General features: G+C 38.5%; 1 long non-coding RNA gene across 1 annotated transcript; it reads left to right on the top strand.

Moving 5' to 3' along the window:
• The first annotated feature begins 22,993 nt into the window (after positions 1 to 22,993).
• LOC141517785 (uncharacterized) lies at positions 22,994 to 26,376 on the top strand. The gene is made up of 2 exons (XR_012476982.1): positions 22,994 to 23,172; positions 24,103 to 26,376. It is a non-coding gene; the product is annotated as an uncharacterized LOC141517785 (long non-coding RNA).
• The last annotated feature ends 503 nt before the right edge of the window (positions 26,377 to 26,879 follow it).

Genomic DNA, 26,879 nt, shown 5'->3' with positions numbered 1-26,879 from the left:
AGCTGTCCAGTGCTCCCAATACTAATCCTTGCCTCTTTCCTTCCTTCCTATTCTCTTTCCCACACTACTGACCTGCCTTCCTTCTCTGTCCCATTCCTTATTTCCACTAGCACCAACTGCCTCTGTACCCTTTTTCTGTTTTGTCTCAGCCTTTCTGGCTTTTGACCCCATAACCTAGTTTCTGTTTGCCCACCAACCCTGCCAATCATGGTTTTTCCCAACGAGTACCCAAGGATGCTGGTCTACCTGCCCCTAATTCATAATCTCATAAATTAATAACCAATTCAAATAGACATAATATAACATAAGGCGGAAGACCACATTAAGAAGGTGAATGGGGGGGGGTAGCTAGGTGGTGCAGTGGATAGAGCACTGGTCCTGGAGTCAAGAGGACCTGAGTTCCAATCCGACCTCAGACACTTAATAATTGCCTGTGTGACCTTGGACAAGTCACTTAGCCTCATTGCCTTGCAAAAAAAACTCTTAAAAAAAAAGAAAAAGAAAGCCTTCATAAACACAAGTGCTGGCACATTAAGCCAGGAAGAAAGTATTCTAAGAAGTAAAAGAAATATATATATTCTAAGACAGAAATGTCAAACTCATGGCTCATGAGTCCAAAACTGGACAAAACAAGATTAAAACATAATTGGAAAATGTTTCAAAGATAAATCAAAATATGATGCAATATAATGTTATTTTTGTTTGTTTGTTTTCTAAGTCAAAATGCGTCCCAGAGAAATCCTTCATTAGGGCTTGGGTGGTCAATGTACATGAAGCAACAAATGATATAGGAGATATAATGTCAAGTCTGAAAAACAACAAGTAGATGTCAAAAGTCTAGAAAGTTGAAGAGCGAAATTGTAGAGCACTGTAAATGCTAGACTAAGGAGTTAAGTCACCATAGAGGCAATATGGAGTCACTGAAGATTTTAAAATAGGGAAATAAGAGCATACCTGTGGTCTAGAAAGATTATTTTGGCAACTGTGTAAAAAGTGAATTGAAAAAGGATGAAGAATGGGGCGGCTAGGTAGCATAGTGGATAAAGCACCAGCCCCTGAGTCAGGAGTACCTGGGTTCAAATCTGGTCTCAGACACTTAATAATTACCTAGCTGTGTGGTCTTGGGCAAGCCACAACCCCATCTGCCTTGCAAAAAACTTTAAAAAAAAAAAAAGGATGAAGAAGCTGAGAGATTCCTTAGGAAACACATGTCCAAAGAAGCACCTGCTAAGAAATAACAGAGGCATAAATCAAGAGATTGGGGGGGGGGGGTGGCTAAATACACAGAAAGGAGATAAATGTTTAAAATGTTGTACAAGTAGAAGCAACTGACTGGATGTGGGGAATGAAGTAAAAAGATGTGAGGATGACTCTGTAAAGATGAATAGTACCTTCAGGAGAAAAAGTATAATTTGGAGGAAGTATATTTTTGGGAAAAGATCAGGACTTCTGCTTTTACTAGTTATTTGCAGCTGAGACTATGAAGAATTGTCAACATTATACAATGCCATCACAAGAAGATATAAACCCAAGATTTCCCAAGAAAAATCCTGTTTGTACAACCCTGCTGAATGGATAAAAGTAATTTGTAATTATGATTCCTTTGGATTCAGTTAAAGAGCCAATATCCCCCAAAAAAATTAAATACTATTATGATGAAATTGCTATCATATACCAACTCATATTCCCAGAAGGTAAGCCCCTTGGGGAACTACTTTATTTTTATTTTTCTGATATTGCAGTATATTCCACACATTTATATATAATGTATTTCTGGCATACAATAGATGCTTTCTGATAAAGGCTAAATGACTGACTAAATCATTTCTGTTTTGTTTTGGTTTTTTTGTTTTTTTAGGTTTTTGCAAGGCAAATGGGGTTAAGTGGCTTGCCCAAGGCCACACAGCTAGGTAATTATTAAGTGTCTGAGGCCGGATTTGAACCCAGGTACTCCTGACTCCAAGGCGGGTGGCTTTATCCACTACACCACCTAGCTACCCCAACTAAATAATTTTTGAACTAGCTCCATACTTTATCCTCAAAAAAAAAAATGCTAAGTATAATATGAATTTTCTTAGCAAACCCTTTCTTCAAAGAGGAATAAAATTTAACCTGGAAGTAAATATTTAAAATGCCATCTACGTTCTCTTTTAGTATCAATTCTGTTTTAAGTATTTAATGTCAGCTTTGAACTAGCAGTCAAAATAAGAATACTCAAACATTGGAAATTCATATACCCTTTCAACACCATCAACTGGGATCACCAAAATCCACAAAAACTTCAATGAAATTGATTGACTACTCCACAAAAGCCAATCTCCAAGGGGGAAAAAAAAGACACCTGTAATATACACAATAAATGATTCTTGATGATTTTTTTTATTGAAAATCCTTAAAAAATCTCAGAAGATTGAAGAGTAAAAATGGAGCAAGTAAAAAAGACATCAAGACTGAAATTTCCTTTGCAAGAGTCTAGCCTTATAAGGACAAGCCATAACTGTAGGTTCTGACTCTTCTAATTTTAACCCATTCCTTTGCCATGTTAAAACCGACTGTCTTTGCTACAAGTTAAGAAGTAAAAATATAATCCGTTATTTTTACAACCCATTACAATCAAAAAGATTGAAAAAAAGGCAACTGTGAAATTTTAACCTTTTTGGATGAAAAAGTATTTTTTTGCATATGTCTTCACTGATCTCCATAAACTCTTATATATATATATATATATATATATATATATATATATATATATATATATATACACACACACACATATATATACAGTCAGTACACATTTATGATGCCAAAGAAAGCTTCTCTAGGGCATTGAATAAGACTTGCCTAGAGTCCTTATTCCAACTTCTCCCTAAAAATTCTTAAGTTTAAGAACTCCTGTCTCATTTTGGTACTAGTATAACCCATGGCCATAGTCAAAAGCTGAGACTCAGACCATATATTTATAAATATATTTATGATGTTTGCACAAATTACCATGCAGAGAAGGCTCTACATACATGTAGGATTTCCTAACAACACAGATATTCTCCAAATAGCTTTAATTGCAAATAATAGCATACTAATTGCTTCAAGTCCCAGAGCATCACCAAAAGACTCCTCATTCATATTAGTGCCAAAAAAAAAAAAATTAATCATCCTGAATGAGAAAACAAAATGGATAGTAAAAGAATATTGCTCCAATTACAATAAGCAGTTCAAAGTAAAATATGAGTAGGCACATATCTGAACTTGGATGAATTATGTTTTTAAATGGTTTCAAATCATATTTTGTCTGTAAAGAAAGATTCACAAAATTTAAAGCCAAAAAAAATGTCAATTAATTAATTTAAAACCAGAAGCTGATCTTTAAAATAGAAAGAAAAATGTCATCCACACTTCTTTTTGAAATTTTCAAACTCTTTGGAACCTTAGCTTTTTTTTATTTTATCCATTTTTTTAACAAGAATTTATTTTCTCTCCTTTTACTTCTGTCTCCCCACTGAGAAAGTAAAAAAAGAAAAATATGCCTTTGTAACAAATATGCAGTCAGACAAAATAAATTTACTCAATGGTCATATCTAAAAATATTAATCTCATTCTGCATACAATAATTATTCTATCACCTTTGTGAGGATCCAGGTAACATTCTTAATCATTGGTCCTCTTAAATCAGAGGCTTATGCCAGAAGCAACCCATAAATTCTAGTCAACTTGAATGCTACTCATGCAAAAATCACCAATCAATTAACATATACAGTAAGAACACAAGCATCTTCTGCTGCTTCCATCAACCAGATGTAATCTATAAATTAGCTTAATTTTATTATGTTTTTATCTACGGTAAAATTGAGTCCCCATCCTTCTCATTTTATAGACAACTATTTAAAATTCACCACTGAAAAGAAAATCATTTTCTTATTCTAAATGAGAAGGTTCTCTGCATCCCTCTATTCTGATTTATTTCCTAGGTCATATTACTGATAGTCACAACACTGAGTTTATCTTTCTATTTTAAAAATATGATTTATCCATTCTTGTCTCTTTTGTACATAGGACTAATTAAATTTTGCACACCAATTGTGCATGTATACATAGTACTCAAATGTGCACTGATAATAGTCATCCATGCATTTTAATTTGATCAGGAATCATACAAATAATAATATGCTCCAAGAGTCACTGTTCAATTAAACTGTTAACTTCAATTCCATACCTCATCAAGTATTTGCTAACCTACTGTATATACAGAAGATATTTAGAAATAAGAAAGAGAATGTGGTACATGTGCTTAAAATTGAATTGGAGAGACAAGATAAATATAACAACTAAATAATGAGTAAATTATAGATAACAAAGTAATAACTGTGCATAAGTAATGAGGACTTACCAAACAAAAGATGAGCAATATGGAGTGAGATTAATGGCAAGAGCTTAGGACTTAAGAGTCAAAAAATCTGGGTTAAAATTCCATTTATTGGAGCGGCAAGGTGGCGTAGTGGATAAAGCACCAGCCCTGGAGTCAGGAGTACCTGGGTCCAAATCCGGTCTCAAACACTTAATAATTACCTAGCTGTGTGGCCTTTGGCAAGCCACTTTAACCCCATTTGCCCTGCAAAAACCTAGAAAAAAAAATTCCATTTATTATCAGCAATGCAACCATGGCCAAGTAGCTTCACCTCCCTGTTTCAGCTTCCTCACCCATTAAAATAAATAATGCTTCAACTCCCTATTTCATAGAGCTGTGAGAAAAACACTAATTATAAAACATTCAACAGATAGCAAATAAATTAAGAGCCTACTATGTGCAAGCACTGATGAGTTGAAGTCTGCCACTGGAGCAGTGGACAAATGCTAGACCTGGAGTTGAGAAAGCCTGAGGTCAGTTTTAGTCTCAGATACATACTAGCTGTATAAAGTTTGGCAAATCACTTAAGCTCTGCTTGCCTCAGTTTCCTCAAGTGTAAAATGAAGCTAATAACAGCACCTACCTCACACTTATTGTGAGAATTAAATAATTTTTTTAATTTTATGTTAAAAAATCTAAAATTGAGGAGCTGGTTGTGTGGTATATGATTGTAAGGGAATATAATTGTGTCATAAGAAATGACAAGCAAGATGATTTCAGAAAAACCTGGAAAGACTTATACAAACTAATTCAAAGTGTAGTGAGCAGTACCAGGGTAACACTGTACTCAATAAGAGTAATATTGTATGAAGAGAATGACATAGCTTTTCTCAGCAATACAAAATTCTAAAACAATATCAAAGAACTCAGTATGAAAAATGCTTTCCATTTTCAAAGAAAGAAGTGGTGATGTCTGAATATAGATTGAAGCATGCTATTTTCACTTTACATTTTTGTTTAAGGGTTCCCCCCCAAAAAAATGACTAATATAGAAATGTTTTACAAAGTTAAAGATGCATAATCTATAACAGATAGCATACCATCTCAGAGAGGGAAAGGGGGAAAGGGAGAAGGACTGAAATTTGGAACTCAAAATTTAATAAGGAATGTTAAAAATTAATTTTTACATGTATATTGGGGAAAAAAAATTAAAAAAAAAAACAGCACAGTGCTGACACCTAGCACATTCATACCTTATTCCCTTTTCTCCATTCAGGTATAGCATTGTCCATTAAGATATCTGTTAATTTATTTACTGAGAGAAAGATAAAAATACATATCTATGCATGTATACGTGTATGCATTGTATGTATGTATGTATATATATATATATATGTATGTATGTATATGTGTGTGTGTGTGTGTGTGTGTTTAACTCTCCTTATAGGCTATGAGCTACAACTCTTTCCTCCTCCAGATGTCCTCATCTAATATTTAACTCTAAAATTAAGGTCATCTATCATGAGTTACCCAATTCCAAATCATCTCACCATCATTTCTCAACTTTTCATCCTTTGCTCCTGTCTCAGAGGTCTACCTCGTTGCCAAGGCCAATCCCTCCACTTTGATGCCTTGATCCAATCAAATAACTTCCTTCTCCTTTAGCAAATTGTCTCCTGACCACATCCCCTCTTCCCCAGTTTTCTACTTCTTTACCCATTTCTTGTTACCTACAAATTTGCTAAAATAAGTAAGATGTCTTTCATTCTTTTTTTCTAAGATGTTTATTAATTCTTTTGTTTTTACACCACAGCTTTCCCCCATTCCATGTCTGCCTCTCAAAGTGGCATTAATTAAAACAAAGAACTCAACAATGATGAAAAAAATCATTAAAACCAATCAAAAAATTGAAAAATTTGGCATTACATACAAAGATCCATACCTGTGGACTTCCCACCTCTGTAAAAAAGAAGTTATTTTACATATTTCATCTCTAACCACTTTATACTTTCCCAATATTAAATTTCTCTTGATATGCTCTTTCAGAGATGACATCAGCACCCATAGATATATATATCTTCTCAGTGTTAAGTATATATTCAGTCTTAATTTCTCTCTTCACCCAATAGGTTCAGTAATCAATGAACCTGACTCAGGCTGGAACCCTGTAGTTTTAACTTTGATTTTGAACCAAAATGAGTCTCTTGGTCACACAATAGTTAATAAAAGGAGAAAAGTCACAGAATAAAAAAGATTCAATAAGGAAACGGCAACATTTACCTGGAGCATATTTTCTCTAACCTCCAATATACAAAAACAGAACTAGTCAGCTGGGCAGGCATGAAAATATAGTGATTTACATGACCTCAGGACATTCTACTAAGATAGATCTTATTTTGCCTTTATATTAATATAGCTAAGGGGCAATAGAAAGCAATTCATAAGAAATTCTCATACAAACTAACCATCTGGATAAATAAGTCCATGGGAAGTTTTGTCATCTTGGGAGGGGAGGGGTGAAAGTAGGGGAAAAAAACAACAAAGAACTGGGGGATGGGAAAGGCACAGAAAGAAAGGACCCTGGCAGATAACAGTCCTATTCCAGGCTTCTAAGTATTCTCTGTTTCCAGGTTTCTATCTCTAATCTATCCTCCACACAGTTGTCAAACAGATATTCCTAAAGCTTTTAATGAACCATCAAACTCTCCTGCTCAAGAATCTTCAATAGCTCCCTCTTACCTTTAGGGTAAACAATAAACTCCTATATTGGACATTTAATATTTTTCCATAATCCAGTTCCTACATATCTTTCCAATGAACTAACTGGTCTCCTTGTCTTCGCACGTTTGTCAGGGTTCTCCTGAACCTAAAATGTTCACCTTAACTATCTGCACCTTCTTCAAGGCTCAATTCAAGTCTTTATCCTTCAATAAGCCTTTTATGATTTCTGTAGTTCTTAGTGATTGTCTTCACAGATTACAGTGTATTGATTGTCTATGTCTTGAAAATTTGTTGTATCTCCCAAGTTAAAAGAAAAGCTATCTAAGGGCAGAAACTATCTTTCTGGTTTTGGTGTCTTCAGCACTTAACATTGTCTGGAAAATTTATTTAACTGCACCCATAATTTCATCAGTTTTGGGAGACCCCTGAAATAAAGAGCATATTATCATTATCATTATTATTATTATCATTATCATCATTATTATTATAGGAGATCAATTTGATCTAGACTTCCAGGATTGAGCCAAGATAGCAGAACAAAGTTAGCATGCTCCCAGAGCTTTTCTGACAAAATTTTAAATGAAGCCTTTACACAGACCTTTAAAGCTACAACTTCACAAAAAAAAAAAAGTGAACTCAAGATATGAAGGACCTTCAATAAAGGATTGTTATTCTGGACCTGAAGGGGAAATAAATCCTAGTGTAGGTGGGAAACTGGGAAAGGAAGTGGGAGGCTTTGGCCACAGCACAGTTCAGGTCTCAACTCTGCAGTTTAAAAGCAAACCAGCAGGGAGGGTGGTCCCATTCCCAAACAAAATCCAAGTACTGAGACCCTTTTTTCTATTGACTCCATTTTTACACCATATTTTATCTTCGAATTCAGCTTTCTCCTGTGCTTCAACTATAAAAGCTTCCTCTACTTGCTCTATTAACTGAGAAGGTTTATATGAGTATTATCAGTCATTTTTCTATGCAGGAATGCATGCAGTTCATCATCATTAAGTCCCTTATATTTTCCCCTTCTTCTCCATTCTCTATGCTTCACACACTGAGATGCTTGTGGAAGTGTCCCCAAAGCTCAGGAAGCACCCCAAAAATAGGCTTAGGCAGGGAAAATGAGCAAGCAGAGAAACAAGAGGAACACCATTGAGAAATATTTTGCATATGAGCCCAAGAAGGATCAAAACACTCAGTCTGAAGATGAGGAAGTACAAGCTCCTGCATCTAAAGACTCCAAGAAAAACAGAAATTGGGCTCAGGCTATGACAGAGCTCAAAAAAAGATTTTGAAAACCAAATGAGGGAGTCAGAAGAAAAACTGGGAAAAGAAATGAGAGAGATGCAGGAAAAACATGAGAATGAAGTCAGCAGCCTAGTCAAGGAAATCCAAAACAATGCTGAAGAAAATAGCATGCTAAAAACCAGCTTAGGTCAAATGGATAAAACAGTTCAAAAAGTTATTGAGTAGAAGAATGCTTTAAAAAGCAGAATTGACCAGATGGAAAAAAGAGATAAGAAAGCTCTCTGAGGAAAACAAATCCTTCAGACAAAGAACAGAACTCAGGGAAACTATGAATTTACGAGAAATCAGGACTCAATACTTCAAAACCAAAAGAATGAAAAAATTAGAAGAAAATCTCAAGGATCTCATTGAAAAAAAAAAACAACTGATATGGAGAACAGATTTAGGAAAGATAATTTTAAAATTATTGGAATACCTGAAAGTCATGGTCAGGAAAAGAGCCTTGACATCATTTTCAAAGAATTACTACAGGAAAATTACCCTGATATCCTAGAAGCAGAGGGCAAAATAGAAATGGAGAAAATCCATCGATCCTCTGAGAAAGAGATCCCAAAAAACCACCTCCAGGAATATTATAGCCAAGTTCCAGAACTCCCAAGTCAAAGAGAAAATATTACAAGCAGCCAGAAGGACACAATTCAAATACCATGGAGCTGCAGTCAGGATCACACAGGACTTAGCAGCAACTACATTAAAAGCTCAAAGGGCTTGGAATATATTATACCAGAAGGCAAAAGAGCTTAGAAGGCAACCGAGAATCAACTACCCAGCTAAACTAAACATCCTCTTCTGGGAAAAAGATGGACTTTCAATGAACCAGGGGAATTTCAAATGTTCCTGTTGGAATGGCCAGAGCTGAACAGAAGGTTTGGTTTTCAAATATAGGACTCATGTGAAGCACAGAGATTGGAGGAGAAGGGGAAAATATGAGGGACTTAATGATGATGAACTGCATGTATTCCTGTATAGAAAAATGACACTGATAATACTCATATGAACCTTCTCAATTAACAGAGCAGGTAGAAGGAGATTCTATAGAAGAAGCACAGGAGAAAGCTGAATTTGAAGATAAAATATGGTGTAAAAATGGAGTCAATAGGAAAATGGGAAATATAATGGGAGAAAGAAAAAGGAGAGGGGGGAATAGGCCAAGATATTTCATATAATAAGATTTTTCTTTATTCCAATGAGCCATTGCAATGATATGGAAGGGGGGAAGGCAAGGGGGAATGAGGGAATCTTCGCTCTCATCAGAGGTGGCTAGGAGACGAAACAGCATATATGGGGTATAGACATCTGGATTAAGAAGGATAGGGGGGGACAGGGGGAAGGGGTGGGGATGTGAATGGAGGAGGAGAGGATGGACCATAGGGGGAGAGTGGCCAGATATAACACATTTTATTTTTTACTTCTTGCAAGAGGCTGGGATTGGATGGCCTGTCCAGGACCATAGGGCCAGGTGGATGCTGGGCCTAAGGGGTGGTATGGGGGTTTGGGGCCTCTTGGCCCCAGGGCCAGGGATCTGTATGCTGTGCCACTCAGCTACCCTACAGCAGAATCAGAGTGAAAGGAAAGAGAAAATATAGTACATGGTAGTGGAGAAATACGAAAGGAGGGAGTTGCAATCAGCAATGGTAACAGTAGAAAAATATGGAAGTAAATTTTGTGATGGACTTATAAAGAATGTGATCCACCAATGACAGAGTTTGTGGTGTTAGAACACAGACATTTTTCATTATTATTATTATTATTATTATTATTATTATTATTATTATTATTATTATTATTTGGGGGGGGGGGGGATGCAGGGCAAATGGGGCTGGGTGGCCTGCCTGGGGCCGCATAGCAGGGTGATCGTTGGGTGTCTGAAGCCGGATTTGGACCCAGGTGCTCCTGGCTCAAGGGCCAATGCTCTGTCCGCCACCCAGCCACCCCTACTATTATTACTATTTTATTTTACTTTGGGTCTTTTTTTCTTTTTTCTTTTTGGTTTTTGCAGGGCAGTGGGGTTCAGGTGGCTTGCATGTCACACAGCTGGGTGATTGCTGGGTGTACAGGGCCGGATGTTGGCTCGGGTGCTCATGGCTCCAGGGCTGGTGCCCTGTCCATTGCGCCACCTGGCCATACCTACAATTATTACTATTAATTTTTTTAATTTTAATTTTTTTCTCTCCCCTTTATCACTCAAGCAAGTATATATTATTGGGGGGAGGGGTATTTCATTCACTCTTAAACAAGAATATTTTATTAATGCAAAAAAACATTATTTGTACAAAATGAGAACATTAAATAAAAAAAAAGAAAAGATAATATTAATTAAGTTTATACACATATGGGGCGGCTAGGTGGCACAGTGGATAGAGCACCAGCCCTGGAGTAAGGAGTACCTGAGTTCAAATCTGGCCTCAGACACTTAATAATTACCTAGCTGTGTGGCCTTGGGCAAGCCACTTAACACCATTTGCCTTGCAGAAGGAAAAAAACCTAACAATAAAAAGTAGTTGAAAATTTTCATATTTCTCTAAGAAAAAATACTAAAACCAAGTTGATTGGACTGAAACTCTTTCTGAAGATGATGATGAAAACTTTCCATTCATTTTTTTATAGCTAAATGTAAAGAAAAATAGAAGGGAAAACATAAGCATATCTAACATACATAAGCATAATTTATATATTTTTTCCTGTCCTTGGCAATCTAGCATTTGTATTAACACACACACACACACACACACACACACACACACACAGAGATTTTCTATAAGACTGGATTAAAAACTTTATTTTTTCCAACTCCAAGTTCAGAATTCTCTGTGATGATACCCCATCACTACAACATACTGCCTCTCTCATGTTTATTATATAAATGAGCAGCTTGTTAATATTCAATTGTCAGTTCCTATAAGTTATATAATTATTAGATTATCTACCTCCTGTCATTATGTAGAAATGATCAATTTGCTCATTCCAACTTTGAATTAACTACTTTGGCCCCCTAGGACTAAATATAAAAATTGCCTTTTCTAAAGTCTTAAAACTACACTAACATCTTATTCCAAGATTTCAACATGGAATACATAGGATACAAAATTTCAAACACTATCAAAAGGGAATTCAGATTCTTGCAAGTCCTATTATAAACTGAAAAGTCTCCAAATAGCAAAAACCTAAAAATAAAAGTCTCCAAATATAGGTCCAGTCATGGAGTTTATATTCTTCAAGGATTATCCCAGCTAATTAATGAATTGGTCAACTGGTAAAGAGTTTTTCTGGCCATAACATTTTATGAAACTGCTTAGTAAGGGTGTGGAAGGATCTATGTCAGTGATGGAAGAATCTATGTATAATTTTGAAATACTAAAGTAATGTCCTGAATTTTATAGGCCTATCCAAAAGAGAAAATATAGCTTGCCATAACACCTTATTAGTGAGATTATGCCTGTAAATTTTTTCGCATCTGGCAGACACTTTTGTTGGCAACTGCACCAGGATATTGTAGACTAAATAGAAAAAAAAAAATACTACCTTCTTGGCCAGAGGTAAAGAAAGGTTCAGCAAGGTAAAGAAAGGTTGTGATGGGCAAGCATGAAGTGGCAACTTGAGTGAGTGACCAAAAATAACACTTTATAAAATTGTTGATCCTGTTTATAAATGCTTGTTAGACATCAACATGGGAGTGATGATCAACCTTAATGGACTTGCTCATTCCATCAGTGCAACAATCAGGCACAGTTTGAGGGTATCTGTGATGGAGAATACCATCTGTATCCAGAAAAAGAATTGTGAAGTTTGAACAAAGACCAAAGACTATTACCTTTAATTTTAAAAAAAACTGTTATCTAACTATGTAATTTTTCTATCTTGTATATTTTATTTTTCTTCCTTAAGGATGATTTCTTTCTCATCACATTCAATTTAGATCAATGTCTACCATGGAAACAAAAAAAAATCTTGTTAGAAAAGATACAGGTAAATCATTTTCAGAAATCTTTCATCAATATTTTCTAAACTTTAGATATGTCACCCAAAGGAGGCAGTAAATTTATCTAGAATAAATGCTATTCCCCTTTATATAGAAACCTGAATTGCTAGGTTATTTTCAGCTAGAAAGGCAGGTCATACATCTGAAGATTTTATTAGTTTTCCTTTAGTTATGATTCAATATACAGTACATAGAAACCTGAGTTCTATACTTCAGACACAATTCCTTAAACTCTCCAAATCTCAGTTTCCTTTTCTATAGAATTGGGATTGAGATTTGTGATTTCAATAGTACAGGGAACTTTCAGATGAGGAAACCCCCCTCCACCAGTGCAGTTTTCTGCAACTTGTGATTTTCTGAGAATAGTCTAGGGCACTGAAAGCTTAAGTGACAGCCACTATGTGTCAGAAATGGATCTCAAATTTAGTTCTTCCTGACTCAGAAGTCAGTTTTCTATCCACTATCCCAGGTTGTCTCTCATCTGAAAAATGGGATAATGACATCACAGTATTGTTGTGAGGATCAAATGTAACAATGCGCATAAAGCATTTTGTAAATCTTAAAGCAAAACTATCAGCTTCTTTTTTTTTTATAGAGCCAAAGGCAAAGGAATCAGACAAATTGAACTGGGCTTTGTTGCTATTACTTTTCAAACTCTCACTTTAAAAGGATTAAATTACAAGTAGGTTCACTCAGAGTATCTACTTGGTATCTATACTAAATCACAACTTAAGCAAATAAGCTTGGGGAGAAATATATGCTACATACTATTCTTTTCCCTAAAAAGTATAATATGTATCTTAATAATAGCTGAAGAAATAAACTCTTTTCCAATATGTCACAAGAACACTGACAAATGCAGATGATTCCCAGTTTTTCATAACTGTGAAGCAGAAATATAATTTTATATTCTTAACTATAGAAAAATTAGTTATGAGAAGATATCCAGAATAAAAGTTCCAACACATTTTAAAACCAAACTCTAGATGTAAAGCATAATATTAAAAGTACCACAATCAAGCAACATTATTGGGAAGACAGTCTTAAAATAGTTCAGCATAAAGAAAAGCAATCCTGTACTGGAAGGAAAAAAAATTATCTCCTCAAACAAACAAACAAAAAAAAATTACAAGAGTATTTTATGTTCAATTGTCCCCTAGGCTGACAAAATAGTTTTGCTTCTATTTCTCTGGACAGTATTAGAAAATGACAGAACTTTTTTTAAAATAAAGGATAAAAGCCTCAGGTATCTAATTAGAAGATTATAAAACATAGATCAAAGGTTAGAAACCCAAAATAGTCAGAAACCCTTTGTCTTAATATGTTAGATCTTAGGAAACTTTAAAAAAAAACTACAAAAGGACAACCCTAAAACATATATACTAACAACTGAAACGGATGATATATTCAATATAGATAAATCTTTGACATACACAAGAGTTACATTTTAAAATAATCACTAAGGTAAAATGTTGTATAATAAATATTACTATCACACTAAAACTAGAATATATGCATATATATGTGTAATATGTATCTTAATAATAGCTGAAGAAATAAAATGACCCCAAAACAATGAAATTGCACTTAAGAATACAACTTACTTTAAAGCATTTTTGCAAATGAAAATTTGTCATGAAATATGTACATGATATTACAAATAGTAACTAACAATGTAAAGACATTAAAATAAAATTTCCAGAAACTGTAATCACCATTTGAGTATCAAGCCCTAATCTTCTTATGTAACTAACTTTCTTCAAACTCACTTTTAACATTTCTAATTTTAGAAATTTGATAACTGATTTAGTTTTTTAGGTGTTTGGAATGTTGCATGGTTTTCTCCCTTCTAATACTATCTAAAAGCTTCTTTTTTAAACAAATTTAGTCCTAGAACAACTGTTACAAATCTATAATCTCCAACCTTCAGGTGAAGGACTTGTATTCATTCTATCTTAGATAATAAAGCTGACTAACTAAAAGCAACAGCAGGTACAAATTTTCATTATGATACCTGTACAGTCAATATTTTGCATCACAGACACACAGATCTGACCGTACTTAAACTAAAAGCAGAAAATACTAGTATCAATGGAGCAGCTAGATGGCGCAATGGACTCAGAACCAGGAAGATTCATCTTCATGAGTTCAAATTTGACCTCAGATACTTACTAGCTCTATGAACCTGAGCAAGTCATTTGATAATATTTACCTCAGTTTCCTTATCTGTAAAAATGAATTGGAGAAGGAAATGGCAAACCACTCCAGTATCTTTACCAGGAAAACTCAAATAGAGTCACAAAGAATCAGATATGATTGAAAAATGACCGAACTGCAAAACTGGCATCAAAAAGAACTGATGCTCCCAGTCCCTGAACTCTGTAATGATAATGGAGCTTGGAAGAGTCCACTCTATGAGTAAAAGAGAGTAGGACACTATGCACAATTTACTATAAGGGTCTATCCATAGGCAGCCCATAGGTGAAAAGGTGAATTTTAGTTACTAAAGAAAAATTGCTGAAATGTTGTGTCTTTTTCCCAAAGCAACATCTCCAAAAGGTCTCCCCACTCCACAGAAAAGAAACTCTCAAGGGGTTTGGACACATCTTCAAGTGACAAGGACTCAGAGGTGCAATCAGAAGTCAGAAGGTTAGGAAAATTGGAGTTTTAGCACTCAAAAATCATTGCATAGGACTACAAAGAAACAGCAGCAAAAAATATAGAATGTGGGGCAGCTAGGTGGCACAGTGGGTACAACACCAAACCTGGAGTCAGAAGGACCTGAATTCAAATTTTACACACACACACACACACACACACACAGCTTGGGAATTACAAAGAGGGGGTTCAAGTTTGACCTTTATCCAGATAGTGGATTTATGAACATAGGTAAGTCACTTGAGATTGTTGAGAGCAAGTGCAGACCTGTACTGGTGGAGAATTCCTGAAAGCTCCTTATAGAAATGAAATCACAGGTCTGATGAAGAGGAAAAAAAAATTGCTATTACTACCACCAGGACTAAGGCAAAGTGGGTAAAGCAAACTATCCTTCCCTAAATTAGACACCCACCCACCCTTGAAGTTGCACTTGATATCAATTTAGTCGTATAAAGTTGGTCTTCAATCCAATTCCATTCAAACATTCATTGAGTACCAAGATTAAAAAAAAAACTTTGACAGAGTAAAACCTATAATGTGACAATGCCAAGACCTGAACTTATTTTTTCTATCAAGCTAAAAATATATATAACTTTGCTCTTCTTTTTTACCTGGCCTGAAAGCTCCAGAATATAGACTAATGTCCCAAAACATTCTTGATAAGGAAAGTTCGAGCAGTAAGGCTAAATGATCCCTGTTGAGATGTACATATACTATGCAAGAGAAGGAAAGGTATCTAAACTACTCCATATAAGAACAGATAATTTAATTAACTGTTACCTAGAAGGCAAAAATGTGATCTCTGCCTACAGTAACACAAATTTGAACAGGTGGGCACATGGTATTAACAAGTCTTAGGAAGCTAGAAGTAGCACAGGATGCTAGAGGGGGGGAAAAAACTAGAAAGCATAATAATGTCAAAATTAGTTGGGACAGAGATAACACTAAAAAAATTTCACTTCTCTTAGTTTTGCTAAGGTCAACTGGAAGACTGGTGACATTATATTTTGGTTCCATTGTGGCAGAATATTTCATAGCTCCCAAGTATCACACAGTTAACATTTTAGAAAAAATATAGAGCCTGGAACTAAGTTTTCAAATATTTTTAAGTTTTGAATTTTTTCGGATTACATAACACATGTTCCCATATTTATAAATTCCATACCTCTGAAATCCCAATCACATAGAATTTATCGTCACTATAAAATCTTACAAAAGTAGAACCAAACATATAATTGAGAGACCCTTTTGAAAAGGCACTTTAGTTGTGAGAAAAGTACAAAAAAACTGACTAGACATAATGGTTTTCTTTATTTTCATCTCAAAATACTTCTTTTCAATAATATACACCTACTCTTGTAACTTTTAACATTTTTCTAAACCCCATTTCATGTTTTCTCACTCTGACAGCTCCCTATCTTTGCTAGCTTTAATTCTGGATGATGTCATAAAAGTTCACTGCCCAGACTTTGTCTCTTACTCTATTGTCTGTAAAAGTTTTCAGAAACTCAAATTATTTCATTTATTATCTATATAAATCTATTTCCAGGCCCACTAGTCTTCTGTTACTGGAAACCTCTGTTTCAACAAGTCTCTTGTTCAACCTGTATCTAAAATTAAATATCAAAATAAGTTCTTCCCCATATACAAACCTTGGATTTGTATATCTCCACTCTCTTCTCTTTTATCCACTCCATGACAAATCTGAACCTTTTTTCAAAAGCACAGGCCTTTAATATAGATCACCAACCACCTTAAATAACTACATGAAATAAGATGCATCATGTATTACTTTCAATCACCTTGCAAAATATAAAGAACTATCCTCTTGAAACAAATATGACAAAAATCTAAGTAGACATATCTCTTAGCATTTATATGTAATTGGTTTTAAGGCAGAGTACAACAAATTTGCTGTGAATCTAAAAGCCATTCACAATTTAAGAACCAGATGAAGCTTTCAGTTTTCAAAGACCACATGAAGGATAGTGGAGAGCCCTGGTTCCAAATTTTGATTGTTAAACCAAAAATCTACAGAATGGTTTTACTGGCTTAGGTTTTATTATATTTTTATTTAATTTGTTAAATTTTTCCAAATTACATTTTAATCTGACTGAAATATTCAGGAGTATAGTGGACCACAAGTTTTAACACTTCTGCTCTAGAAAACCTCAAAGTAGCTGAGCACATCTGACTAGGTTACTTCCTGGTTTCCTCCCAGTCATACCTATCTGCTCTTCCAAGCAAATGGAGAAAACAAAGCCTCAATTTTAACAATTTTAAAACCTCAATTTTTAAAGCACTCAGAGCCTGAAACTTTAGCAGTGTCAAGCAAAGGACAATTTGTGATGCCATAAACTTCTTAAGCTATTCTGACATTTTATAAATATTCAGTCAAGAAGAACAAAAAAGTATATTTCAAAAATTTGTGACAACTGTTGCGAAAAACCTAAGCACCACAATAAAATTACTAAACTCAGCCATAACAAACAGGGACCTGGGAAAAGTTGAACACCGTTCTATTACATCAAATGAGATAATAATTGCAAAGTGCTTAGCAAGTATCTGGACATACTAACTGCTATATAAATGTTAGTTGCTTATCATCATCATCATCATCGTCATCATCATCATCATTATTGCCACATAATCTTCTACAATGCTTCCCTATTTTAATTTAACCCTTGAGTCAAAGTAATTTACTCATTTGTATTCACCTGTACCTTCTGCCTCTACCTTTTTTTTCTGCTTTCAGCCTTCCTCACTCTTCAACTTTTTCATTGAAAATATTCAGTCATGGGGGGCAGGCAGCTACGTGGTGCAGTGGATAGAGCACCAGTCCTGGAGGCAGGAGGACTGAGTTCAAATTTAATGTCAGACACTTGATACTTTCTAGCTAGCTATGTGATCTTGGCCAAATCTCTTAAGCTCTCTGCCCCACCAAAAAAAAAAAAAAGAGAGAGAGAGAGAAAATATTCAGTCTAAATATTTATTGCATGCTTACTATGTGCCAAGCACTGTGCTAAAGACAGGTGATACAAACAAAGGCAAAAAATAATACCACTCCTCCAGCAGATCACATTTTAGGGGAAGACAAATGCATGCCTACAATTATACCTTAAATTGGAAGTAATCTCAGAAGGAAGGTATTAGTCTTGGGGAAGAACCTGGGAATAGCTTCTTTGCAGAAAATGAGATTTATATGGGTTGTATTTTTTTCCTCCAAATATTACGTTTGGTGGTTTGTTTGAGGGGTTTTTTTTTGTTTTTTTTAAAATGTGAACATTTCCTAATCAATCAGAAAGCATTTGCCAGGCCTTGTACTAGCTGATGATGATGATATAGTCCTGACCCTTAAAAAGCTTAAATTATAGTGGAGAAAATAGCATGGACACACACACACATATATGTAGACAGAAAAGAAATACACCAAGATTGGAACAGAAAGGGATTCAATGGGGAAATCAGTAAAATTCTCTTGAAAGAGATGGCATGCCAGCTAAGTCTTAAAGAGAACTTAAATAGTTCAAGAGACAGATGTGATGAAGAACATTCCAAGAGCAAAGGCAGCAGATACAAAAGCATAGACTAAATGGTCAGAAATAAGTAGGTCAGTTTAGCTCCAGGTAAAAGTTCATGAGGGTCAGTAATGTAAAGATTTAATAAAGCAAGATCACGAAGGACTATAAATGACAAAAAGGTGTGTATTTTATCCTAGAAGCAATAGAATCATTGAACCTTCTCAAGAAGAGTAATGATCAACTCTGTACACACCAGAACTAATTAGATATATGCTTAATAAGCATTTTTGTGATATATACTCTTTCAGTGTTTCATTTAGTGTATGTTTGTCAGGAGGCAGGATCATATCCTCTTTAAAAGTTCTATCCTCAGGGGCAACTAAGTGGTGCAGTGGATAGAGCACCAGCCCTGCAAGTCAGGAGTACCTGAGTTCAAATCCAACCTCAGACACTTAATAATTACCTAGCTGTGAGGCCTTGAGCAAGCCAATTAACCCCATTGCCTTGCAAAAAAAAAAAACCTTAAAAAAAGTTCTATTCTCTTTAAAAGTTTTAATGTTGTTATAAATAAATTAACAATAATTGAAAATGAGAAAAAAAATCATGCTTAACACAGAATATATTTAATCTCAAATACAATCTCAAATACTATTTAAATTAAATCATAAACAATTCATTCCAACCTACAATGAACTCACTCACTACACCCATATGCCCTCCTAGACAGAATGTATGTATATTATTCAAACACAGGTTACCCTCCAAAAAAAAAGATGCATGTTGAAATAAGATCTTAGAGGGACAAAGTTTAAGATACACACTGATGACACCTCCAATTTAGGCTATATTAAGCTTTTGATTTGAAGCTGCTTGGGAGGGAGAGAGTAAAATTTCAAGCTTTATAAGTAGTAAAATTATCTGCCATTTTTCAAACCATATAAAACAAAGCTCCCAAGTGTTATTGTTTATTTCTCCTAAATAGAAAGCCCTCATACACTGCGATTGTATTGTTTTTATACTTCTGTATTCCCAATGTTAAATATGGGCCTTGCACATAATAGATGCTTACTATTTACTGAATTGTTCAAACCATCCTATCTATAAGCCAGGATGCATTTACTTACACATACAGAATCTTGCTGAAGCATAAAGTACATCTACTGTAGAAAGAACTAAAGTCTTTTTTAAAAAAAAGCTAAACAAAACTAGAATGTTGAATGGAATTCTTATTTTTGAACATAAAACTTTTTAAAAGACTCAATTGTAGAGCTGGAGAAGTTCCAGAGCATAAAATGATCAGGCATGTGGGGGGGGGGGGGGTGACAAAATGGACACAAACTAAAAACAGAATATTCAGTCTGGAAAGATAAAGATACTGAAGAAATAAAATCAGAACATACAGAAGAATAACTTTTTAATCCTATCTCAATATAGAGTATCGCTCTTGGAATTTGAGAATGATTCTAGAGAAATAAAAGGAGCATGCTTTACATTTTGGATAGTATACAATGGAATTCTTCACACCAAGACAAATTCATTTTAGATAAATTAATGAAAGATTCCTGAAAGGAATATTCATGATGCTCAGGGCAAGTACTTAACTTTCTGAAGGCAGGCAGGATAACTGTAACAAATTAGAGTCAGAATACTGGTTTGTTGGACCAATATTCTATAAGCAATCTGAATGTTTGGCATGGTATCTATTTCATTCCCTAGATTAAAAAGTTCATGCAATGCAAATCTGATTCTTACAGATAAGAAAGTTTTCCATGTATAAACACTATTTTAAAAGATAGAAACAAGCTGAAAAGAACGGCCAGTCATCAAAAAAGGAATAAAATCTTAAGCATTCTTGATTTAAACAAAATGTGGCAAACTTCAGCATTGAGTAGTTAACACTAAAGAAAAAATGTGCAGAAACCCTCGGGAGGAGGGGGAGGCCAGGAACTGGAATCGAGTCATTCCACCCAACCAAAAAAGTAGTAGCTTTTGGAATAGGACTTGTCATATTAAGTTATTTAGATTCAGGAGGAAAGGCAACAATTGTCCATGAAGTGTTGGTTACTACAATGCCTTCCCTATGAATGAGAGGACTTCCTAAGGATTCAGAATTTAAGTGATCTTCAATTGAGCTACTCAAATTCCACTTCAACAAAATGATACTATTGTCCAACATAAACAATAAGAGAGGGAAATAAGAACCTACAGATTCCCCCCCAAAAAAAGAAGTTTATGAAAATATTGGACTTGGAATGCATCTTCCTATTACCTAATGCCCACAAGCCCACCTCCACCATGCACTGATATGGGAACCTCCCATCCAGCAAGAGCACAAATCAGGAGGCAGGGAAGAGAGAAAGGAAAAGATCTCACTTTCAGGTGAGCCCTACAATGTAAAAGGGCAGCCCATCTCCCACACTCTAGAGAACCGCGTCTTTGCTGTGCACAGTAGAGTACTGTATCCCAATCAGGAGGGGAAGACCTCAGTGTTAGCCGAGACGGATGAGGAGCACAGAATCAAAGGGGCCTTAGCCTCTGGGGTTTCGGCCGCATCTCTCAGAAAAGTTAAATGCCTTGCCCAAGGTCACACGCACATGCAACAAAGTGAGGGTTTGAACTTGGGGTCCCCGGACTCCCAAATCCAACACTCCTTCCGCTCCTGCCACGGGGGGGGGGGGGGGGGGGGGGGGGGGGGTCCAGACCTTCTAGATTTCCTCGATTCCCATCCCCACGTGTCAACGTCTGGGGAGGAGGATTGGCGGAGAGAGATGATAAAAGAAGGAGTGCGGTGGGGATTTAACGGCCTGAAAAAAGTTGGGAAATTCTCAAGTCAAGCCGGCGGCGGCGGCGCCCCGCCACAGCCGGGGCGCGCTTCTCGCCGCCCCCGGCGCCGCGCCGGGGGCACCCCGACACCTCTCCACCGCCCCCCGGCTTCCCCCGGGCTCACTCACGCGTTGGGATCCGGGCAGGGGCGCAGGGGGGTCCGCCGCCTCCCGCCCGCCTCCTCGTCCGGGCCGGCTGGGTGCTGCGGCGGCTCTCGCGGGCACGGCCCTCGCGGGCGGCGGCCGCTGCCTCTTCCTGTGGCGGCGGGGAGGCTGCGGGCCGCTCCGGCCCCCCGGGCACCGTCACGCTGGGGGGGGGCCCCGGGCACCGTCACGCTGGGGGGGGGCCCCCGGGCACCGTCACGCTGGGGGGGGCCCCCGGGCACCGTCACGCTGGGGGGGGGCCCCCGGGCACCGTCACGCTGGGGGGGCCCCCGGGCACCGTCACGCTGGGGGGGCTCCCGGGCACCGTCACGCTGGGGGGGCTCCCGGCGCCGCCAAGTTTCCCGGGGGCCGAGGGAGGGCGGCAGGAAAGCCGGGCGCCGCGCTCCCCCCGGCTGCCCCCCGGCCCCGCCGCCCTCGGGGACAGGGCGGGGGAGGGGGCGCGGAGGGGGTCTGCTTCCCCGCAGAGGGGGGGCCGCGCCGCCTCACATCGGGCTCCCCGCCCCCCCGGCCTGGGGGAGGCTGCTCGGGCCGCGGCCCCGGCTCATGCGCGCCCGCCCGGGCCGAGGGGGCTGGGGGCCCGGCCGGCTCCGCTGGGCGCCGCCGCGGCTCCGGGCTCCAGCATGGGGGCCCCCCTCCGCGCCCCGGGGGCCCCGGAGCCGGCGCCCGCGGTCCCGGGGCGGCGGGCCGGCACGCCCCCGGCTGGCCGCCTCCCGGGCCGGCTCCGCGCCGGCTGGCCGCCCCGGCGTGCGCGGCGGCGGGGCTAGGGCGGCGGCGGGGGGCGCTGGGGCGGGGGGCGGCGGGGCTCCTCCGGCGGGCCGGCGCTGGCTGGCTCCCCGCGGCTCGGCGGCGCCCGGAGCTCCGCTCGCTCGCCCTCCCTCTCAGTGCGGGACTCTCGCCTCACTCCAAAGAGAGAGCCAGGGCGAGGGGAGGGGGGACGGCGGGGAGCGGCGCGCTCGGATGACGCGATCGCCTAGCAACCGCCCTCCCCCCGCTCCCCTGCCCGGCCGTTCCGGCCCCGCCCTCGCGCTGCCCGCCTCTCCCCCACCCCACGCCGCTCGGCGCGCGCTGATGACGCCGGCGGGGGGGAAGAGGAAGTCGCGGCCGAGGGAGACTAGGGGAGGTGGGTGCGCCCCAGGCCGCCGCCGCCGCCGCCGCCGCGCGGAGGGAGAAGGGAGAGGAAGGGGAGGGCTCGAGGCGGCGCGGGTGCCGCCCCCCCCCCCCCCGGCCCGGACGAGGCGGCGGAGCCTGGCCGCGGACGCGAGGGGCAGGAGGGGGGAGGGGCGCGGCCGGGCGTGCGGGCTGCGGGACGGGAGCCTCCTCCCTCCCCCCACCCCGGCCGCGGGAGCGCGCGCGCAGGCGCGGGACGCCTCGACTCGCGGGGCCGGAGGGGACCGCGGGCCGCGGCTCCGGGGGTCCGTGCGCGCCTCGGCCGCCGCCGCCCGCCCGCAGGGTGAGTGACAGCCGCCGCCCGGGGGGGGGGGGGGCGCGAGGGGCGCGCTGTGCGGGCCGGAGCCCCCCGACCCCGGAGCAGCCCTCGCCCGGAGAAAGCGGCCCAGAGCGCGGGGAGCCCCCTCCGGGCCCGAGGAGGAAGCACTCCGGGAGTCCCGCCGGCCCAAGGTCGCGGCCAGAAGTCGGAAAAAACTTATCAGCCCTGGAAACAATGTAACCGCCGACAAATTGCCTGGGGGGCGGGGGAGGGAAGCAAGATGGGGGGAAACTGTAAAACTCAAAATGAATAAAATCTTTAAAAAAGAAAAACAGTGTAAGTGAAGTCTAGGCTGAGAGGCAACAAAACGGGGAAAATTGCAACAGTGTCATTGTTGTGAAAATGTGTTTTAAAAAAAAAAAACACCTCGCTCCTTGCTGTTAACAACAGAGAAATGGTCTGATTGAGGGGATTATCCGTAACTCTTAAGGTTTCTTTGAATGTTCAGAAGATGCAGTTATATCCAAAATGTATCATTTCATAAAGAGTTTAATGCAGAAATTTAGCCTTGATGATCTTCAAGGCAGATCTCCTGGTGGGGGGAAGAAGGAAACTGGAAAGATACAAAGTTACCTAAACTACGGTGGGAGCCTCTGTGGGACTTGAATCCACAGTGGGTAGAAGAAGCACATACAGTGGATAGAACCCGGGAGCCGAGAGGACGCTTAACCCCATTGCCTTGCAAAAACCTAAAAAAAAAGAAATACAAACATAAGAAGGTGAGTGCTATGTGAGATCCAAGTAGAGAAATTATCAAGGATAACTAATTATCAGGATAATTAGGGTGATAAATAATAACAAGATGAAGTTTTGGATGAGTTGGTATTTGAATTGGTCTTTGAAAAAAGTATAGGAATTTAACAGATGAAGAGGGGAAAGGATGACATTCTAAGTATAGCAAATGTTATGATCAAAAAAGCACCTTAGTGGGAAGACATGATGTTAAGGATACCTAGTACTCCAATTTGGTTACACTGTTGAAAGAAAGTACCATAGGATAAGACTAGAAACATAATATACCATAAAACCAGAATATGAAACAAAATGCAAGGGACTTAGTCACTTAACAATCAAACATTAAAATGTCTTGCTTTTTTTCCTTCCAGATGGAACTGGCTTTTCTCAAGTGGCACTGCTTCCAAATCAGGCATCGTGTGGCAGGATAACATTGTGGGAGACTGGTGATTAATAACCACAGAAAAGATGGAGGAGAAGGTGGAAATCAAAAGTTTGGTCAGCCTGGGATATCTTAACCATTGAGTTACTGTGGAGTGTTACACCAGGCCAGAAGGAAAGGAGACTAGAATCTATCTGGGGTCACCAGTACTTTTCTCAGTGAAGTCATTTGGTATAGGAACTGAGCCTAGTGAAAACTGAATTTTCCCCACTATAGTATGAGAAGAGGCAGAGTCAGTTTATAAGTTCCAATTTTCAAGGGATTTGTCATCAAAAGAAAAGGAATAAGAAACTAAATGATAGGAGAACAAAAGAAAAAACTGAAGTTACTAAAGATTCCAGAAAAATATTCTATTTAAAATTTTGAGTGCAGGCAGGTAAATCAACAGGTTAGCTATTAATAACAGAAGGAAAGATGGCATCTAAACCAACCCAGAAATCTCTGAGAAAGCATAACAAGACAAAACAAAATGAAGCAACACATAATGAAGGAGCAAAAACTTTGAATTCCCAAGAAAGAGTATGGAATCACATTAAGAAGTTCCCAAATGGTATAAGAGAGAAATCAGAATCTTCAAAGAAGAATGCATGGCCTATACAGGAGAGATAATTGACAGAACTGAAAAGCTTGAATCTGCCTTAGCAAATCTCTCCAAAGAAACAAAAGAGAAAAAAGCTTTAATTTTATGAGGAACCCAAACCAAAGAAGAAATTAAGATGTTTAAGGACCGTGAATGAAAGAATAAAATTTAGAATAGACAGAAAAGAGAACTAATGAAGATAAGAAAGTAAAGTCAATCTTTTTAGGGGAGAAAAAAAGCAAAATATTTTTCAAAGCTAACAAAATAAGTTAAAGAAGAAAGGAAGACTTTAATCAACTGATGGAGAAAGAAAAGAGAGAATTAAATTATGTAAAAGGAAGAATGAAAAAGAAATTAATGTTAACCAAAATCTGGGAGGAAAGGATTGGGATAAGGAAAGAATATTCATTATTTTTACATATATATATATAGAGAGAGAGAGAGCATTCTTTTTTTTATTTTGAGTTCCAGATTCTTTCCCTCCCCACTCATTGAGAAGGCAAGCAATATGATCCCCATGATATCTGTGTAGTCACTCAGAACATTTCTGTATTTGTCATGGTGGAGGATGGGGAGATATAATGAAAATGAAAAATGATATTCTTATACCTGTATTAGTTCATCACCTCTCTAGGGAGATATTTAGAATTTTTCATCATGTGTACTTTGGAATTACCTTGCTTCGTTGTATTGATCAAAGTAGTTAAGATTTTCATAGTTGATTACCATTATCAAGTCTTCCTGTTTCTTTGTGCATTGTTTTGCTAGTTCTGCTCACTTTAGATTGCATGTCTTCCTAGGTTTTTCTGAAACCATCCTGCTTTTCATTTCTTATAGCATAATAGTATTCTGTCACAATCATATATTCAACTTGTTTGATTGACTTAACCTAAATTTACAATTCTTTACCTCCACAAAAAAAGAGCTGCTATAGGAATTTTTTATACATATGGGTCCTATTCCTTTTTCTTGGATCTCTTTGGGATACAGACCCAGCAGCATTATTACTGGTTGGATACAGTTCTAAATTGTACTCCAGAATGACTGGACCAGTTCAAAACTCCACCAGTAATGCATTAGTGCCTCTATATTTCCACATCCATTCTAGCATTTGCCATTTTCTTTTCTGTCACATTAGGCAATCTGATATTATAGTGTGAGGTGGTACTAATCAGTGATGTAGAGTATTTCATCTGATTGATAACTTTGATTACTTATGAAAATTGGTGCTCATATCATTTGACCATTTATCAGTTGAGGAATGAATGGAGAGAGGAATTTAAGTGTGAAGAGGGGAATTTATGGAAATAGACTTCCTTAAAATAGAGTAAGCTAAAGTAATTTAAGAAGCAATATTATCTTTAAAAACGATTATTTTTTAAAAAGCCATATTAGAGACAACGAATAAAAATATAGACCCAACTCATAACTTTACATGTGGATGGATTAAATAATGTCATAAAACAAAAAAAAGTTAACAAAACTTCAAACAAAACAAAAACTTTATCAGTTTTGTTAAGAGTTTATTTTCTCTTCATCCTTTTTTCCCCCTTTAAATAATAGTCTTTGATGTAGGAATGAAGAGAAGAACTAGAAGAAACTGGGCAATGCGACAAAAAATCATATCAATAAAAAATGTTATAATCAGGCAATCCACATTGTCATTAATAACTTTGACTTTGGACAAGTCACTCTGTCTCCTCTAGACCTCAGCTTCTTCACCTATAATCTAAGGAGACTTTGGATTAAGGCACTAGGCTTGGAGGTGCACTTGGGCAAGTCGCTTAACCTCAATGAACCTGTTTGTTCATCTGTAAAATGAGGGGATTGAAATAGACAACCTCTAAGGTCCTTTCTTGGTCTCAGCCTGTGATCCTATTATCTTTAAAACAGTGTACACTGAAAAGTACCATATAAATATAATTGGAAGCACTGGAAACTGGGGAAATCAGGAAGGAGCTTGTAAAGGATGTGGTATTTTAGATGAACTTTGAAGGGTGCTAGGGATTCTAAAGGGGGGGGGAATAAATTTTAAGCATGGAGAGAAGTACATGGAATAAGTAAGGAAGAGCAAGAGGGTTACTTTGCCTTGACAAAGTGTTTGAAAAAGTATAAGGCATAGTGAG

The sequence above is a fragment of the Macrotis lagotis genome, chromosome 3 (genome assembly GCF_037893015.1).
Source record: "Macrotis lagotis isolate mMagLag1 chromosome 3, bilby.v1.9.chrom.fasta, whole genome shotgun sequence".
NCBI classification, from domain to species: Eukaryota; Metazoa; Chordata; class Mammalia; order Peramelemorphia; family Peramelidae; genus Macrotis; species Macrotis lagotis.
Note: the sequence above shows the minus strand (reverse complement) of the source record. Positions and strands in the feature narration are given on the sequence as shown.